This window comes from Cnephaeus nilssonii (assembly GCF_951640355.1).
Source record: "Cnephaeus nilssonii genome assembly, chromosome: X".
NCBI lineage: Eukaryota > Metazoa > Chordata > Mammalia > Chiroptera > Vespertilionidae > Cnephaeus > Cnephaeus nilssonii.
Window position 1 is genome coordinate 30,565,631 of NC_137071.1, and position 11,209 is coordinate 30,576,839.

At 41.0% G+C, this 11,209-nt stretch overlaps 1 pseudogene across 1 annotated transcript; it reads left to right on the forward strand.

Moving 5' to 3' along the window:
* Positions 1 to 1,488: 1,488 nt before the first annotated feature.
* LOC307096234 (small ribosomal subunit protein eS8-like) lies at positions 1,489 to 2,116 on the forward strand (annotated as a pseudogene). The gene has a single exon. The product of its transcript is annotated as a small ribosomal subunit protein eS8-like (transcript).
* Positions 2,117 to 11,209: the final 9,093 nt, after the last annotated feature.

The window sequence follows — 11,209 nt, forward strand, 5'->3', positions numbered from 1 at the left end:
GAATTCCTTTTTAACCATCCCTAATGGGTTTTATCTTCTACAAGCTAAAATTTCCAGCTCTTTCAGCAATTCTTTTTATGATCATTTTCTGAAACTTCCAAAGGCACTGTAATTAAGCAGTCAGTATTGATGTACCCAATTGTAATAGGTTGGATCATTGGTCATGATGTTTTACTTACTTGTTAATAGAATTATACATGCATACACTTTGACCAGTACATTTGTAGTATCCTTCCAATATGGGTGTTATATACTTGCCCTTGTGATTTGCTTTGGTCAATAAAATGATATTAGAAATGATGCCCAGAGTTGTTTAAAATATATGGGCATTATTTGGGGTGTCCTACTGTGATCTGTCATAATGAATGTATGCCCTGATGGTGAAAGATAAAAATGAGGAACATATTTAAATCCAATTTATGGTGTATCCAAGTCCAAACAACCCGGAGTCTAAGTCAGAAGCCTGGCAAAGATCCATGAGTGAGAAATATAAATGCTTGGGTTGCAATTCATTGTGTTTTGGGGGTGGTTTATTACATAGTATTATTGAAACAGTAGTCAACCAAGAATCCCTAATGGCTGACTACTTAGCAGAACTACAGTTATTTAGAATCTAAGAATGATGTAGGCTAGTAGATTTCTTTATTCTCTTTATTTAATTTTTCCATTAAAGAAGGAATTTTGAATGTGTAAAAGATTTTAGTTTTATATCTTTCTTTTTTTATAGAGGCATGATTGACATACAAAAACTGTACATGTTTTATATATATAATATAGAAATATGCTAATTAACCAGGATGCCGTAAGGGGTTGACAGGACAGGAGGAGGTTGTGCACGCCACAGCGTCAGGGGCAGGGCAGCAGGGGCCTCCATGCACCTGCGCTGGGGGAGGGCCTGATCAGCAGCAGCTGTGGATGCTTCAAGGGCCGGAGAGGGAGGCAGGGCCAGACCAGCAACTCGAGGGTGGGCGACACTGCGTGATTTCAAATCCCGCGCTGGGCTCCTAGTGTTTACATAATGATGAATTTGAAGATTAGATATGTTGTCACAAGTGGCAGTATTTCCTTCTTTGCAAGGCTATAAAATATACCACATTTCTGTTATCCATTTATCTGTTGATGGATATTTAGGTTATTTCCATGTCCTTGCTATTGTCAACAATTCTGTATTCTACATGCGTGGATAGATATCTATTTGAGATATTTATTTCATTTCTAGGTATAAGTCCAGAAGTGCTAGATCATGTGGTAGTTCTATTTTTAATTATTTGAGGAACCTCCGTACTGTTAATGACTGTACCAATTTTCATTTCCACCAACAGTGTACAAGGATACCCCTTTCTCCTCATCCTCATCAACACTATTTTCTTTTTCTTTCTTATTATTTTTTTTCATAATAAGCATCCTAATATTGATTCAGTTATTTTGTCTATTTCTAAAAATACTTAAGAATAGACTTAACCATCTCTTTCCAGCTAGTGCCGAGCTATGGGTATCTCTCGGGACAACTGGCACAAGGGCTGCAAGACCAGGGGGAAGAGAAAGCCCCTACCACAAGAAGCGAAAATATGAGCTGGGACACCCTGCTCCCAAAACTAAGATTGGACCCCGCCGCATACACACAGTGCGAGTGCATGGAGGCAACAAGAAGTACCAAGCCTTGAGGCTGGATGTGGGCAACTTCTCCTGGGGCTCAGAGTATTGCATGAGCAAAACAAGGATTATTGATATTGTCTATAATGCATCCAACAATGAATTGGTCTGCACCAAGACCCTAGTAAAGAACTGCATCATGCTGGCTGACAGCACACCCAACCGACAGTGGTAGGAGTCCCACTAAGCGCTGCCCCTGGGCCGAAAGAAGGGGGCCAAGCTGACTCCTGAAGAGAAAGAGATTTTGAACCAAAAACGTTCAAAGAAAATTCAGAAGAAATATGATGAAAGGAAAAAAGAATGCCAAAATCAGCAGTCTTCTCGAGGAGCAGTTCCAGCAGAGTGAGCTTCTTGCATGCATGCTTCAATACCAGGCCAGTGTGGCTGAGCAGATAGCTATGTGCTCGAGGGCAAGGAACTGGAGTTCTATTTGAGGAAAATCAAGGCCCAGAAAGGCAAATAAATCCTCTTCCTTCCTATCTTAGCTCATGTAATAAAGGTGTTTATTCTAAAAGAAAAAAAAAATAATAGTTTAACCAAGGAAATAAAAAACTTGTACACTAAAAAATATAAAACTTGGTGAACAAAATTGAAAAAAATAGCTAAATGAAAAGACATACTGTCTTCATGGGTTAGAATAAATAGTATTTCAAAATACAAATGATATATCCAAAGTAATCTAGAGATTGAAAGCAATTACTTTCAAAATACCAATGGCATTTTTACAGAAATATAAGAATACTATACTAAAGTTCATATGGAACCACAAGAGACCCCAACTAGCTAAAGCAATCTTAAACAAAGTAGACAGCATCACACTTCTTGATTTCAAAATATATTACAAAGCTATAATAATCAAAACAGTATGGTACTGGCATAAAATATATATATTGACCTATGGGACAAAACAGAGAGATCAGAAATAAATCTATACATTTATGGCAAACTTATCTTTGACATGGGGAGAAGTGATACACAAAAGGGAAGGGATAATGTCTTCAACAAATTGTATTGGGAAAACTGTGTGTACACATCCAAAAGAATGAAATTGAACCTTTATCTTATAGTGTACACCAAAATTAACTCAAAATGGATTAAAAACTTAAACATAAGACCTGAAACTATAAACATTTTAGAAGAAAACACGGATAAAGCTTTTTAATATTGACCTTGACAATGTTTTGAGTTTGTTGAAGATGATCCAAAAAACACAGGCAACAAAAGCAAAAATAGACAAGTGGAACTACACATACTAAAAAACTCTAACCTAACCAATTTGGCTTGTCAGATAGAGCATCGGCCTGCAGACCAAAGGGTCCCAGGTTTGATTCTGGTCAAGGGCATGTACCTTGGTTGTAGGATCCTCCTTGGCTGGGTCCTGGTCAGGGCACATGCAGGAGGCAAACAATCGATGTGTTTCTCTCACATTGATATTCCTCTCTGTCTTTCCCTCTCTCTTCCACTCTCTCTGAAAATCAATGGAAAAATATCATCAGGTGAGGATTAAAAAATAAAAAACTGTACAGCAAAGGGATCAACACCAGCAAAGGAATCAACACCAAAGTAAAAGGGTAACCTACAGAATAGAAGAAAATATGTACAAACCATATGATATGCAAATTATACTTCTCCTTTTGTTAAGCTTCCATCATGTGAAACTTTAGGTGGGCTGAAAAGATCCAATACTGTGCTTCTAAATTCATTTTGCATAATTTGACCTAACACTGTACAAAAAGTGAATTCATTCAAATAGGAATTTTCTTAGGAAGAAAAGTGGTTTATAAAATGGGATGTTGCTCAAGTCTACTTTCAATCTTAGACTTATAAAAAATATTTATTTACTACTTTTTTGAATTAATAACTGTTCGATGTGCTATGGAAGATACCGAGATGAAACAGACTGTTTCTGCTTTCAAGAAATAAAACAAAACCAAAAAAGAAACGTAGAGTTTTGCTGAGATATGAAATATACAAGAAACAAAGCCAATAAGTAAAGACAGCACATCAGAGGTTTTTACAAAATATTTTTAAAATGAGATAAAATAAACTGCAGTGTCCTAAATCAGCAGCTTCCAATGTCCATTATTAGTTTAATGTTAATACACAACCCATATTCATGATAGTTACCCTAAATAAACTGAAAAATAAATTGAAGCACTTCTTAAGAAGGAAGGCCTGAAATGTGATCGGGGATAGCCAGAGGTGAGTATGATACTGGTAGATCATGTGGAGAATGATGGTCTACAGTGGAGGAGTTTGAGAAAGAGAGAAAGGAAGATGCTAAAGACAAACTTTAGAATACTACTTTAGCAGGCTTCTTTGTCTCCTGGACTATAAACTGAGTGAGGATAAATCTGTTAGCCTTGTTTCTTTATCTTCTTTAATAGATTGTGAGAGAAGATTATCATTTTATCTCTAGGGCCTAGCCCAATATTTACACATAGCAGACACTTAAAAAACATTTGTTGAATTGAAAATATTTCAGATATCTGCTAAAATGATGGATAACTATTCTCCCATTCATTTATATTTAATTAATTGGAAACCTATCTTATTTTTTCCCCTTAAGCAAATCCAACTTATAAACAAAATTTGTTTAGCTAATATCTCGTTTTAATTTTCTTTTTTACACCATGCTTTCAAAAGTGGCATGCGTTCTACAGTTTAACTCAGTTATCGCTACTCCCTAAAATCAGGTACTAGTGCATGTTTGTCCCCACTTTAGCTCTTTGCTCCAGAATATGTGTGTGTTGCTTTCTCTCTTTTTTTCTTCCAAAGTTTTCTTCTCTTTTATTCCACAAACATTTTGAGTCATTTATTATGTATGAGGTCCTGCAGTAGGCAATTGTATAATGAAAGACACTTTCCCTGTCCTAGGGTAGCTCACAGTATAGTTGGAGAGATGGACAAGTAAATAATTATAGATACCATGTTGTAAGAACACATAGGCACTCATTCCTTTCATCTGTTTTATTTTCCATTTTAATGATCTCTTTTTATTATCCTTTAATCTTTCTTTTTTTTTTCTGGCACTAAGAACTATTTTAACTCAGAACTGAGATAAGAAGCTGGATTAAAATTATTGTTTATCCAGAATGGAGGAAAATTAACCATCTACTCATTCACTCATCCTTGCAAAATGATGTCATGAGAAGCACATGGTCTTTGGAACATAACATAAGTTTGAATGATGCTCTGTCAATTAATAATTTGTACAAATGAATTAAACTATCTGAACCTCAATTTCCAATTTGTAAAATCAGGATAATAAGAACTATCTTATATTTAGGTTGTTAAAGTATTCAACATAATATAGTTAACCTTTTGCACTCGGATGTCGAGTGTGACGGTTATTGAATGTATCAATAATTTGAAATATAAAAAAATCCAAATAAATAAGTTTGTATGAAAAAAACTCCAGTTTTTTATTCTACTGCCGTGCTTTGTAAAATCTGGGGTATTTAAAAAATTAAATCCTGAGTAGAATAAAAGAATTGAGAAAAAAGCAAGTGAGTGCAAAGGGTTAAATCATGTTGCACAGTGCCTTCTACTTGGTAGGTAATCATTACTAGTAATTCTAATTCACTTACTCAGTGTACTTATTAAATATACATTATATATTACTAGTGGCCTTGTGCACAAATCTGTACGTTAGTAGCTCCCTGCCGCTTGCCTCAGCTGGCCGCCCCGCCCACCACCGCCATAGCTTTCCGCAGCACATAGCTCGCTGCCCTGCCCTCCTGGTGATCGGTTGTTACGTGTCATGGTGTAACGACCATTTGCATATTACCTCTTTATTATATAGGATGACTCAGCCTTGCCTCTAGGTTTTGAGGAAATAAGGTATAGTCCCTGACTCTAGGATCAGATAATTACTATTTAATCTAAGATAACTGAAACTATGAATCTGATCATAAAATAAAAATAAATGCATAACAAATTAAAATTAAATTATATTTACTTAATCATTATTATATAGATCAAAAGTGAATTATTAAATGTAATATTTTAGTTTAAAAATTAAGAAATTAAAATGGAGGCTTTAAATTTGTTACATTAAATATATAACACAAATAGACTTTGGTAAACTCTCAACTTATAGGCTTTTACTATCATTATGGGTCTCAGGCACTAAAACTTTCTAATTTTTAATTTTTTACCTCATTTCTCAGTCCTGGAAACAAAAAAATGTTCCCATAAAACATTATTATGGGAAACACACACATGTATACAATATACATATACGAGGAAAACAACACTATTCAAAGAAAAAATATCATCATGGACAGTTGAGAACCCAAATTAAATTGTGTTGGATACACTTATAGTGGGGAGGCAGTATAATACTGTACTTAAGAGAACAGATTCTAGAGCTAGATGTCCAAGTTTGAAGCTCACTGACACTTATTAGGTATATGTCCTTAGGGAATTTCCACAATTTCTCTGTCCTGTTTCCTCTCTGTAAAATGAGGATGAAAATAATAATGCCTGCATTTTAAGATGACTATGAGAAAAAGATGACTTAATATATTTATAGTACTTAGAATAATGATGCATAAGTGCTACACAAACAGTAGCTGTCATTGTTGCTTATATAAAGCCACATATCTTTGTTAAACACCTTATATTAATAATAATATTTTCTATGACTATTCTCAATTAAAGAAATGGTAGGCTTCTGGAGCAAGGAAAGAAAGATATAGGGAATCTTCTTTTAAAATTAGAAAAATACCAAGGTGGTATCTAGTCCAAAGATGGTGAGTACATTCAATGAGGGGACAGTCCTCCACTGGAGTGGAGAGGAAAAAGGAAGAAGGATTTAGGTGATAGTTAGGACTAGGTAGGGTGCTATGGGCAGCCAAGAGTAACTGCAACAAGCCCAGAGATAAGTGCCTAAGATAAATTTTAACATCTTTAAAAAGTTTTTCAGGGGAATCTAGAGGCCTACAGTCTGAAAATTGTTATTATCTCATTTAGTATACTAAAATAGTGGCCTGGTGCATGAAATTCGTGCACTGAGAGGGGCTGTCCCTCAGCCCGGCCTGCACCTTCTCCAATCTGGGACCCCTCGAAGGATGTCCTACTGCCTGTTTACAGGGATTGGGCCTAAACTGGCAGTCAGACATCCCTCTCACAATCCAGGACTGCTGGCTCCTAACCACTCACCTGCCTGCCTGCCTGCCTGATTGCCCCTAACCACTCAGCATGCTGGCCTGCTCGTCCCCAACTGCCCCCACCACTGGCCTTCTTGTCCCCAAATGCCCCCCTGCCAGCCTAATCACCCCAACTTCCCCCCATGCCAGTGTGCTCACCCCCAACTGCCCCCCCTGCTGGCCTGCTCACTCCAAACTTCCCCTCCCCCCCGCTGATCACCTCCAACTGACCCCTACTGACGGCCTGCTCACCCCCAACTGACCCCCCTGCTGGTCTGCTCACCTACAAGTGCTGTTCCCTCTTGGCCTCTAACCGCCTCTACCTCAGCCACGCCACCATGGCTTTGTCAAGAAGAACATCCAGAAGGTCTCCTGGAAGGTGTCTCAGTCTAATTAGCATATTACCCTTTTATTAGTATAGATAGGGGCCTGGTGCACGGGTGGGGCCCAGCTGGTTTGCCCTGAAGGGTGTCACAGATCAGGGTGTGGATTCCCTTGGAGTGTGGGGCAACCTGGGCGAGGGGCCTGTGGTGGTTTGCTGGCCGGCCACGCCCCCATGGGATGAGAGTCCCCACTGGGGGAGGCGTGGCCAGCCTGGGTGAGGGGCTCAGGGCTGTGCTCAGGCTGGCCACACCACCTTCAGGGTGGGGGTCCCCACTGGGGTGCCTGGCCAGCCTGGGAGAGGGGCTGATGGCTGTTTGCAGGTTGGTCAAGTCCCCCCGTGGGGACCCTCACCCCATGATGGGTGTGGCCAGCATGGGTGAGGGGCTGATGGCCATTTTCAGGCTGGCCATGTCCCATGGTGACCCAAGCTCCAAGCCCCTCTTTTTTTTTCCTTTTTTATTTTTCAGCGCCTCCTTGAGCAGTGGCCAGGGCTGGCTGGAAGCAGGTATCTGGGATTTATTTATCTTCTATAATTGAAACTTTGTAGCCTTGAGCAGAGGCCAGGGCCAGCCCGGGTGGGTGGTAAGCTTGGCTTCCTCCATCGCCAGGGGCAACCCAAGCCTCCTGCTTGATCCAGCTCCGTGGCTGCTGCCACCTTTGTTGGGTTAATTTGCATACTTGCTCCTGATTGGCTGGTGGGTGTAGAGGAGTGATGGTTAATTTGTATGTTTCTCTTTTATTAGTGTAGATATTATCCGATTAGTCTGAAGCATCTATACTTGCAAAGATTCTAGCTCATTATGATAGTTCTAGATTCATTTTTTTTCCAACTTCTATTGACTTGAGTGGCTGCTTTCTCCAAAAATGCTGGAAACAGAAAAAAAAAAAGATTATTTCTATAATATAAAAGCAGCTTAGAATTCTCTTTCAAATTAAATTATATGTTCATCACTAGATCTTATTTTGTCCAGTGATCAGTAATGTATTTTCCCCACTAATATACTCAAAATGATATAATTTTAAATGTGGGTAATGTCAAACTGGGGACTGATATTTTTCATTAGCTGTATATAATATGAATCACATTTCCAGAGAACATACATCTCTTTATTCCTCTCTGGTACAAAAACACTTACTTGTAACAGGAATGTTTTATCACTCTTTTTGCTAGGATTTGTACTATAATTGGGAAATTTTACTAAATTCACTTTCAAAATAAAAGAAAAAGAATTAATATCTTTCAACCAACGTCAGTATAACTTTAGCTGATAATCTAGCAGTCTTTGTGATTTACACTGAGATATTTTCACTTTTCTTTTTTTAAATATATTTTTATTGATTTCTGAGAGGAAGGGAGAGGGAGAGATAGAAACATCAATGATGAGAGAGAATCATTGATCAGATGCCTCCTGCACTCCTCACACTGGGGATCCAACTCACATCCCTGGCATGTGCCCTGACCAGGAATTGAACTGTGACCTCCTGGTTCAACCACTGAGCCACACTGGCCAGGCTATTTTAGCTTTTCTTAAAGGAGAACTTCTAAATACAGTTAATTTAGGTGATTATAATATATGGCAGGGTATTTTTCTTTATTTATTATAAGAACTAATATCTGATCTAATGAAAAAACAAAAACAGGAGAAACCAAGATGGCGGCATAGGTAAACACCTGAACTTGCTGCCACGCACAACCACTTCAAAACTACAACTAAAAGACAAAACAGACATCATCTAGAACCACAGGGAGGCTGGCTAATTGGAAATCCTACAACTAGAAGGGAAGAGAAAAGCACACTGAGACTCAGAGGAGCTGCGGAAGTAAAGTCCAGAGGTTCGGACGCACGCGCTTGGAGAGGGCTGGCAACTGAGTATGCGGATGGCTTTTTCAATCTGCAGGGAGACACAAGCTCCCGACTGCTCTGAACTCCAGTTCTGGACAAGACTCTGGGAACCCAGACTCATACGGGGAGAAACTGGACTGTCTGGCAGCGGGTGTAACTCGAGGGCGGCTTTCTCTCAGAGGTGCTTACAGTGACTACCAAGGGACACTGAGACCCAGGGACCTCTTCGGGCAAGGCTGATGAGAAGCCATTGCTGTTTGCTCCACCCTGAGACTCTGCCCCACCCAAGCTGTGCACAGAGGCTTTTGCATATGAATGGCCTGGTCCTTTGAAATCTAAACTTACCTAACAAACTGCAGCTGAGTCAAAAAGACCCAGAACATCCAAAAGAAAGCCTAAGACCCCACAGCAGCTTACATTGATTCACAGCTGGGCCTTATCTGAGCACCTCCAAAACCCAAACAAAGAAGAGGAATCTGCAGATCTCTCCATAGCTCTGGCTGGATGGCCTCAGGCAGAGGCTAAATTAGCACCTCCTCGGAAATCCAAGAGCCAGTGTACCCAGGGCTCAGAGTAGGACTATCCAGATTACAACTCCTCAGATCCATAAGGGACACACTCAGGGGGCAGACTCAGTGAGCACCAATTCCCCACAGAAGCAAGTCTTGCCCCATAAGGGCATCTCCAGCACAGAAGTTCTCCCATCATAGACACAGCTGATCCTCATAGCCAATTGGCCTGGAGGTCAATTCCTCCCAGTGATACCAACAACAATCAAGTCTTAACTACAACAAGACTGTGCACACAGCCCACAAAGGTGTGCACCAAGTGTGTCCACCTCAGGTAACTGGGGAGGCTGAGCCACTGGGCGCTATAGGACACCTAGCACACAAAGCCACTCTATCAACTCAGGGAAGCAGCCAAAATGCGGAGACAAAGAAACAGTTCACAAATGAAAGAAATGGAGGAAAGCAAACAACTGGATATAGAGTTCAAAACCACGGTCATGAGGTTTTTCAAGAATTTTCTAGTAAAGCCCAATAAATTTATTGAGACCCTTGAGGATATAAAAAAGGACCAACTAGAAATTAAGCATACACTGACTGAAATTAAAAATAATATACAGAGGTAGAGAAAGATGGCGACCTGCAGGAAGGTAGGAAGTGAGAGTGTGTGAGAGAGTGAGGGAGCGATAGAGGTGTGTGTGGATGTGTGTGGGTGTGTGTGTGAGTAAAATAGGGACAGTTAGACCCTGCAGTTCTTCCAGGGGGCTGCAAATCTGGGAAGTTTTCGATGGTAAAACCCCGCAGTTGCCACATACACTCCGGGGAGGACACTGGTGGCATAGAGCCACTCCATCTTGAAGAACAGAACTGCTTGAGACTAGGATCCTAGCCTCGCCACCACCCAGTCTGGTATCAAAAGAAAACCAGGACCCTACAGCCGCTCTGGTAGAAGACCTGCCACCACAGCTGCAGACCCGGGGACACCAGGACTCCAGGCACCCTGCCGCAGATTTCTGTGAGTCACAAAGCCAACCCCCCTCCCCCGCAGCCCCTGCAGTAGCGACATAGAAACTACCAGACCGCAGCCACACAATAAGGCTTTCTGCACACACAAAGCAGTGGCGACTCTGCCTGACTTTGAGCCTTGGTGTCAGACACAGGAAGTTTGTTTCCCACGACTCATCTCCGAGCCCAGGCAGGGAGACTGAGCAGAATTCGAGCCTAGCTGCTCATCCTTAAGGAGGTGGTCTTCTGCAACCAGATCCCACACCCATGCAGGGCAGGGAGACAGCTCTGAACTTGACCCCAGACTTGTGAACTCAGGGAATTTGTTTCCTGCGACTCATCTCCGCACCCAGGCAGGGAGACTGAGTGGAATTCAAGCCTAGCCACTCATCCCTAGGGAGGTAGTTTCTGCGACCAGATCCTGTGCCCACGCAGGGCAGGGAAACAGCGCTGAACTTGAGCCCGGACTTGCAAACTTGGGGAATTTGTTTCCCGTGAATCGTCTTCACGCCCAGGCAGGGAGGCAGTCCTGAATTTGAGCATAGGTGCACGACCTTGGGGAGATTGTTTTCTGCGACCAGATCCTACACCCACCCAGGGAGACAGCACTGAATTTGAGCCTGGGGTGCAAACCCAGGGAGTTTGTTTCCCATGACCAGACCCT